Raw genomic sequence first — 8,512 nt, 5'->3', positions numbered from 1 at the left:
ACCGCTCCCTTCCCACCCACACACATCCGCTCACACCAGTTAGCTCAGGCCATTCCCATCTTAAGAAGTACATTAACACAGGCTTTTAAACTTTTGCTGCATCTAATTACAGAACATCTGAATAGAACAGGGATCCAGAGGTGAACTGAATTATTGAAAAAACAGAAGCAATGGGGGCACAAAAATCTATTGTGTGAATTCATAATAGAACCACCAAACTTAAGGATGACGAGAAATGCAAGCATTTAATTCAGAAGACAAATATCCCTTCTCAAGGCCCCTGGAAAAAAAGTTTTTCCTTTAAACCTTCTGTAAGTTTTGGTTATTGTGTTAGACCAAGGTCAAAAGCATAAAACAGAGTGCAGGAACTCTAAAAAGAGATATACTTATTCAGGTTAAAGTTTAAACAATTTATCTACTGAAACATACATACACAAGGTGGCTTATTGTTTTCTACCAAAGTTGTCCTAACACTTTAACAGAAGGAGATGGAGAATACAAAAGTACACAATCTATGAGGATGGGAATGAGAGTGGGCGCAGAAGGATCGGGGTTAGAAGGATTTCATACTGGGTCACCTGACTCTTGGTCCAGTGCCTTGTGCTTTCAATTACAACCTTCTTTGAGACGTTATTAAAAATATTGAAACAGGGCTTCCCTGGTGGCGCAGTGGTTGAGAGTCCGCCTGCCGATGCAGGGGACACGGGTTCGTTCCCCGGTCTGGGAAGATCCCACATGCCGCGGAGCGTCTGGGCCCGTGAGCCATGGCCGCTGAGCCTGCGCGTCCGGAGCCTGTGCTCCGCAACGGGAGGGGCCACAACAGCGAGAGGCCCGCGTACCAAAAAAAAAAAAAAAAAAAAAAATTGAAACATCCTTTGTCAGCATTAGACACTTTAACTTTCAGACTCACGGATCAAAGAAACGAAAGGCTGTGCCTTCCAGTTGACAACTATTATTCAATGAAGATGTAGTCCTTACACCACGTTTTAATAACAAATGGAAAATTTCTTCCAATTAAAATAGGGAGACGGAAAGTCAGTGCACTCAATTTATGCTTTGATCTTCTGCTTTAAACCGTGTCGGGAAACTAATGCAGGAAAGAGTTTAAACACCCCAGGGTGTTGTTCACTAAATATAAGGTTATTTTTCTGAGTGAGACATTTCAAAGGGCTGCTTTTTTCTACCACTTTTCCTAACAGCAGAAGTAACCACTGTTCTTGGAGAAGAAAGAACTGAAATCTGCCAAACCTCAAAAGTTGAGGTGGCATCTAGGTCTGGGGGGAAGATTTATCCCTTAGTTACCTGCCTACTTCCTACTCACACTTAAAGACTGGGAATTGAGCTTGTTGAGTATTTTCCAGAGAGTATGTTTCACTTCTTTGTTTCTAAGACTGTAGATCAAGCATGGGAATCACCACCGTGTAAAACACAGATGCTATTTTGTCCATGTCCATGGACTGGGTGGAGCTGGGCTGTAAGTACATGAAGATGATTGTTCCATAGAAAATGGAGATGGCCGTGAGATGGGACGCACAGGTGGAGAAGGTTTTCTTCCTTCCTTCCGCAGAATGCCTCCGTCAAACAGCAATGTATATGAAGAAGTAAGAGATGAGGATGACCAGGAGGGTGAAAAAGACATTGAAGCCCACGACAAAGAAGGCCACCAGCTTGCTCACGCATGTGTTGGAGCACGAGAGAGCCAGGAGTGGAGGGACTTCGCAGAAAAAGTGATTCATCTCATTTGAACCACAGAAGGAGAGTCTGAAGGTGTCTGCTGAGTGGATGCAGGCATCGAGGAAGCCACAGGCATTGAGGAAGCCACAGACATAGGAGCCCATCCTCAGGAGGGCATACACACCTGCTATCGTGGTGGTGGTGTAATGAAGGGGCCTACACAGCACTGCATGGGGGTCACAGGCCGTGGAGGCCAGGAGGTAGCACTTGACGGTGGCAAAACCCACAAAGAAGAAGGACTGAAGAGCACATCCATTGTGGGAGATGAGTTTGTTTCCTGAGTGCGGTGCAGCCACCGTCTGGGGAGCTACGGCTGAGGAGTGACCCGGATCGACAAAGGAAAGGTTGCTGAGGAAGAAGTACATTGGAGTGTGGAGGTGGGAGTCTCAGTAGATGACCAGCACCATCCCCCCGATTCCCAACCAAAGTGATGAGGTAGATGAACAAAAATACCAGGAGGAGGGGAACCTGGAGGTTGGGGTCATCTGCGATTCCCAAGAGGATGAACTCTGCTGTTTCTGTGCTATTCTCCACTGAGGTTAACTTCGATTTAGCCTGGCAATGAAAGGAGAGGAGCCAGTGAAACAGATGAAACAGATGAAAGTATAGAGGGATGATATAAAAATAGAAAACCAATATATATTGAGAAAGTACTCTGTGTAAGGCACCTGCTAGACCCTTCTATTACATTACAGCATTTAATCCTGTCAGATAAGTACTATTATGCCTACTTTCTCGGGAGCTTAACATTGACGAGAATAACCTAATTAGTTGGGGTCAGAGTTAAATTCACATCCTTATACTTCTGAACCCAATGTCCGTACGCTCAGAGCTTGAATTATTCTACCTGTTTACATCATATGAAACAAAATATGATATGTCTCGTAGCCTAGCTTTTAAGATTTTGTTTATTCCGTTTTTAAAAAATCAAAAAGAGAACAGTATGAGGTAAAAAGTATAAATCCCTCATTCCTTGTTTTTTTATTCCACTCCTAAGTGTATAACCTCCACAGAGATTTCCTGTATGCCAATAGAATTATATGGTACTAAGCATAGTAAGAGCTTACTGTATGCCAGGCACTGCTCCAAGAGCTTTACTTGAAGTTAACTTATTTAATCCTCAAACCAACTCTTTGGGGTTGATCATATTATTTTCCTCATTTTACACAAGGAGAAACTGTATAAATGTGTAAACTGTGCAAAATATACCCAAGGAGTATATATGATAATACTCTTATTTCAAAATGTTCACCTTTTTCAACAATGCTCCATGATATAAAATATGCAAATAGAGCATTTTGCTTTTTACTTAGATTATTTCCAGTTGTCAGTATATTTTATACTTGGTCTCTTTTTTCTGGCTACTGTCTGCTCCTAAAATCTAGTAGCTTTTAGATGAAGACTGGAGAGCTATTATGATGAAATAATAGTAATAATAATAAGGTGAAGAAGAAGGAGGGGATGTAGGAGGAGGAAGGGGGGAGGAGGAAGAAGAGGAAGAAGGAGAAGAAAAAAGAGAAGAAGAAGGAGAAGAAGAGAAGAAGAGAAAAATATCGCCCAAAGTCACATAACTGGTAAGTCTTGAAAGTGGAATTAAAACCTTGGTGTCTCTGATATCAAATCCAAAGCTTTTAACTACAATTTTAATGTCTTTAGAAGTTTATCCCTCAACAGTAATTCAATTGTATTTTATCTTTATATATTTAAATTGAGATTATACCTCTCCACTTCCTATCAGAAGTCTTTGTTATTGATCCTGATTACAATTACGTTCTCCCTTCTCTGCTCTCCCAAAGCACTTGAGACTTGAGTGATTCACACAATTAGCTGAGCAACCACCCAGCCTACCATGACCCCTTGATCACATACCTAAATATTGGTGAATTAATTAGAACATCAATAGCAAAGTGTTTAAACATTTTTCATGCTAACTAACCCCACCACAAACAGCTTCTTGTTCTCTTGTCTAGCTGGGTCCACCTTTTCTGCCAACATATTAGCTAAGGCTCGTAGTATTAAAAATATTCAGAATTAACAGTGAGACTGGGGCTGGGCAGGTCTGGAGAAAGACTTGCGTCCTAATTCTAGTGACCTGTCTCTCTCTCCTATTGTTTTCCCTCAGTCTGATGTGCCTTATAGGTTTTTCCTGTCCCCGGTGGCAGAACGGGTGACAACAGGCTCTGACAGAGGAAGAGAGAAAGGGGAAAAAGAAGGGATTTAAGGGAGAAAAGGCTTCAGCTCTGCCTGACCTTGGTTATCTGCAACTGCAGTGATCAGATTGGTAAGGAGCCTTTTTTATACCACAAATGGAGACAGCCCAGCCTGTCGTGTTCAGATGACGATTACACACACGAGTGCCGCAGCTGGTATCACAAGACTGGCTCAGCCAGTTTGGAAATGCTATTGGTCAGGAACCATGATAAAACTCCAGTCCTGGTTTCCATTTTCCACCTTTATAAACAGTGCTCCAGGGAATACCCCTGTAGATGTCCTCTCATGCCCCTTTCTTTTCCCTGATAAATTCCTAGAATTTTATATTTTTATCCTTCTTTTGCTTATTGACAGATTTCCATTCAGTAATGTGTCAAGTAACCTTCCAACCAGCAGCACTTCCATTACATTTAGCCAGTCCTTCTTTTTTCTTTTTTTCCTTTCGACTTTTGTCATGTGTGTGTACCCTATAATTTAGCAGACACAGTATCCTATCATCTATGACAGGCAGTTTCCTGATATTATATATTAGGAACCTGGGGCCTCTTAACTGCAATATCTGTACAAAGCCCCAGAGCAGGACCCATCAACCTCATCACTGTTAACATCACGTGCTGGATTAAAAAAAGAATGAAATAACGCCATTTGCAGCAACACGGATGGACCTAGAGCTTGTCATACTGAGTGAAGAAAGTCAGACAGAAAAAGACAAATATCACATGGTATCGCTTATACGTGGAATCTTTAAAAACGGTACAAATGAACTTATTTACAAAACAGAATTAGAGTCACAAATGTAGAAAGCAAACTTTCGGTTACCGAGGGGGAAACACGGAGGGGGAGGGATAAATTGGGAGATTGGGATTGACGTATACATGCTACTATATATAAAATAGATAAGTAAATAAGGACCTACTGTATAACAGGGAACTCTATTCAATACTCTGTAATGACCTATATGAGAAAAGAACTTAAAAAAGAGTGGATATATGTATATGTATAACTGATTCACTTTGCTGTACAGCAGAAACTAACACAACATTGTAAATCAACGCTACTCCAATAATAATTAATTAAAAAAAAAGCATTATGGGCTGGACAGTTCTTTGGTTGCAGGCGGGGGTGAGGCAGGGGAAAGGCTGTCCAGTGCATTGTGGGAGCTTTAGCAGTATCCCTGGTCTCTATCCACTAGATGCCAGGAGCATACTCCCTTCCCCAGCTGTGACAAACAACAATGTCTCCAGATACTGCCAAATGTCCCAGACGTCCACAGGGTCATCCCTGGTGGAGAACCACTGTTCTAGAGATTATGAAACTCTATTTGTGTTCATGTTTACTAAGTCACAATTCCATGAGTTATGTATATTATATATTTTACAGCATACACATATATTACAGACCCATACTCATGTGTAGATGTATATATATGAAGAAACTGAGACTTGGTGAGATAAAGCAGTTAGTTCAAGATCTAGCACTCCAGCCAAATATTGCTGCTCATTGGTGGGGGCGTCTAGGAAGGGAAAACTGCTTGCCAAGTACTGTGGTCCTTCAACTAAAGAGATACTCACCTTCCTATTTCATAAACCAACCTCTTCCCCAACACAAGGTAGGGTAAATGACGCAGAAAAACTCCAAAAATGAAAGGCAGCTGACTTCTGAATTCTATTCCAAAACACCTTCTCAAATGCTTATTTAATCCATTTTCACAGTTAATACTGACCACCCAATTATACGTACCTAAGCTGTTGGTCTGATTTCTAACAGTTATCACGCACTCCCTATATTGAATTGCCCCAGACTGCCATCTTCATATATTATCAATTAACATTCAAAGTATTTCTATGTTCTCTTGATGGACAACACTTTCTATTATGCATTGTGTCACTATTAATAAATGTGTCTGGATCCAGAGCAGCAAAGAGAATGTGGAGTCAGGGCAGAGAGAGGAAAGCTTTGCTTTGCCCGGCACCATCCCTGAAGGCCTGAATCTAAATCCCATTGTTGCCACTGCTGCTGTGTTCCCTCCCACCAAAGTCCTACAAAGGCCAAGCTTTTCTGCATAGGCCTAAAATAAATATCAGAAGGAGCCTTGAAAAAGTAAAGACATTTAAAGAAAATATTTAAAGGTAGCCTGTGATCAACTGCTTTATTTAATAAATAACAAATATGAGGGAATTCCCTGGCGGTCCAGTGGTTAAGACTATGCACTTTTACTGCCGAGGGCCCGGGTTCGATCCCTGGTCAGGGAATTAAGATCCCACAAGCCGTGTGGCGTGGCTAAATAAATAAATAACAAATAAGAAAGTGTGTTGAAAACTGAAAACCATTAAAACTTCAAGGATTAAGGGATTATAAAAGCAGAAACCACCAAGACAGATAATCTGAAAATAAAAGTGTTATCAAAATTGTTTCTAAAGGTGTTTGAAGAATCACCCTCAGCCATCACATCCCATTGGGGGATTTCCAAAAGAAGATTCTCAACGGAAAACCATAAGACTAAATTCCACGAAAAAAGAGACAATAAAGGATTAAGGACGATAAAATATGAGAAAATCTAGCCACTGTGTGGTCTATGGTGGGTGCTCAATACAAACTAATTTATCTTTTCATTAAACTACCCGTCAATCAATAGAAAACAAACTTATGGTTACCAAAGGGGAAACAACAGATATTTTGTATCTGTTAATCTGTTTGGGATCAACAGATACAAAATATAAAATATTTATCTCTATATAAAATAGATAAATGACAAGGTCATATATATTTATATATGATATATACATATATTATATATAATATATGTATCTATAACCGAATCACTTTGCTGTATACCAGAAACTAGCACAACACTGTAAATCAACTATACTTCAACAAAAAAATATTTTGAAAAACTATTGGTCAATCATATGAACTTGAGTCCCAGATTTTATTAACACCAGCTGGTAGCAGCATTCTACCTAGATATGACTATGTCAGTTTCTGTTTAAGAAAATATGACCCAAAAATTACCTAGGAGAGGTTCATTGTCTCAGTTTTTCATGTGGCACAGAAAAGTGGGGAAAATGGAATTGAGTCCTTTTTTTATACCTACTTCTGAGCCCCTTTCTCCTAAAAAAAAACCCCATTATTTTTACCCACAGTACGAAGAATTAAAAAAAAAAAAAGTCAGGGAAAACATACCTAGTTCCTTGGGAATTCTGAGACCTTAATTCAGAACTGCCTTCAACTACGGGGGTTTTTGAAGCCTGCAACGGAAAAGAAAAGCTGTTCAGTCTCAGAAGACCTCAGATTTCAAAGCGTAAAAGATTTCCTGAGGCTACGAAGTAAGTGTAAAAGCAGTTCAGCTGCGGTTGCAGGTTGTTTCAGAGCTTGAGATGTACCAAACTGTATGAGAGGCCTGGAATCCGCCAGAAGCTGGCATCTATGTAGATGTGGGAGCCTCTGGAGGGACTCAATCCCAATCCAGAGCTCAGTAACATGCAAACAAGTAATCAAAACATCACTTTCTTAGATTCCGTATATATGTGTTAGCATACGGTATTTGTTTTTCTCTTTCTGACTTACTGCACTCTGTATGACAGACTCTAGGTCCATCCACCTCACTACAAATAACTCAGTTTCGTTTCTTTTTATGGCTGAGTAATATTGCATTGTATATACGTGCCACATCTTCTTTATCCATTCATCTGTCTATGGACACTTAGGTTGCTTCCATGTCCTGGCTATTGTACATAGAGCTGCAATGAACACTGTGGTATATGACTCTTTTTGAATTATGCTTTTCTCAGGGTATATGCCCAGTAGTGGGATTGCTGGGTCTTATGGTAGTTCTAATTTTAGTTTTTTAAGGAACCTCCATACTGTTCTCCATAGTGGCTGTATCAATTTACCCCACCTAGGGGCAAGACGGGAATAAAAATGCAGACCTACTAGAGAATGGACTTGAGGATATGAGGAGGGGGAAGGGTAAGCTGGGGAGAAAGTGAGAGAGTGGCATGGACATACATATACACTACCAAATGTAAAATAGATACCTAGTGGGAAGCAGCCACATAGCACAGGGAGATCTGCTCGGTGCTTTGTGACCACCCAGAGGGGTGGGATAGGGAGGGTGAGAGGGAGGGAGACGCAACAGGGAAGAGATATGGGGATATATGTATATGTATAACTGTTTCATTTTGTTTTAAAGCAGAAACTAACACACCATTGTAAAGCAATTATACGCCAATAAAGCTGTTTAAAAAAAAAGACAACTAAGAAAAAAACCAAAAAAAGCCCCCCAAAAAACCCCACCACTTTCCTGAGGGAATGAAACATTATTGTGATGTGGAAAGGCTTAAAGGCCCAGGGGGAGCTCCAGGCCTTCAAGCAAGGGCTAAAATGATTGGTGATCAAGTTCCATCAAAAATGCCTTCAAAGGAGCTGCAGGATCCAGCCATCCCCACTCAGCCTATAGAAGACGCCCTGTGAGAATTTGGAATTTGGTACTTTCTCTAAGACTAAACGGGGAGAAATTTTCATTTTAATTTCATTTTTATTTAAAATTTAAAAATTTCTAATTTTC

General features: G+C 40.4%; 1 pseudogene; it reads right to left on the bottom strand.

The window, feature by feature from the left end:
• Positions 1-1,306: 1,306 nt before the first annotated feature.
• LOC112402016 (olfactory receptor 1444-like) lies at positions 1,307-3,729 on the bottom strand (annotated as a pseudogene).
• Between the last annotated feature and the right edge of the window lie 4,783 nt (positions 3,730-8,512).

The sequence above is a fragment of the Neophocaena asiaeorientalis genome, unplaced genomic scaffold, assembly GCF_003031525.2.
Source record: "Neophocaena asiaeorientalis asiaeorientalis breed wild unplaced genomic scaffold, Neophocaena_asiaeorientalis_V1.1 scaffold43, whole genome shotgun sequence".
Taxonomy (NCBI): Eukaryota; Metazoa; Chordata; class Mammalia; order Artiodactyla; family Phocoenidae; genus Neophocaena; species Neophocaena asiaeorientalis.
This window is presented reverse-complemented; position numbering and strand designations above follow the sequence as displayed.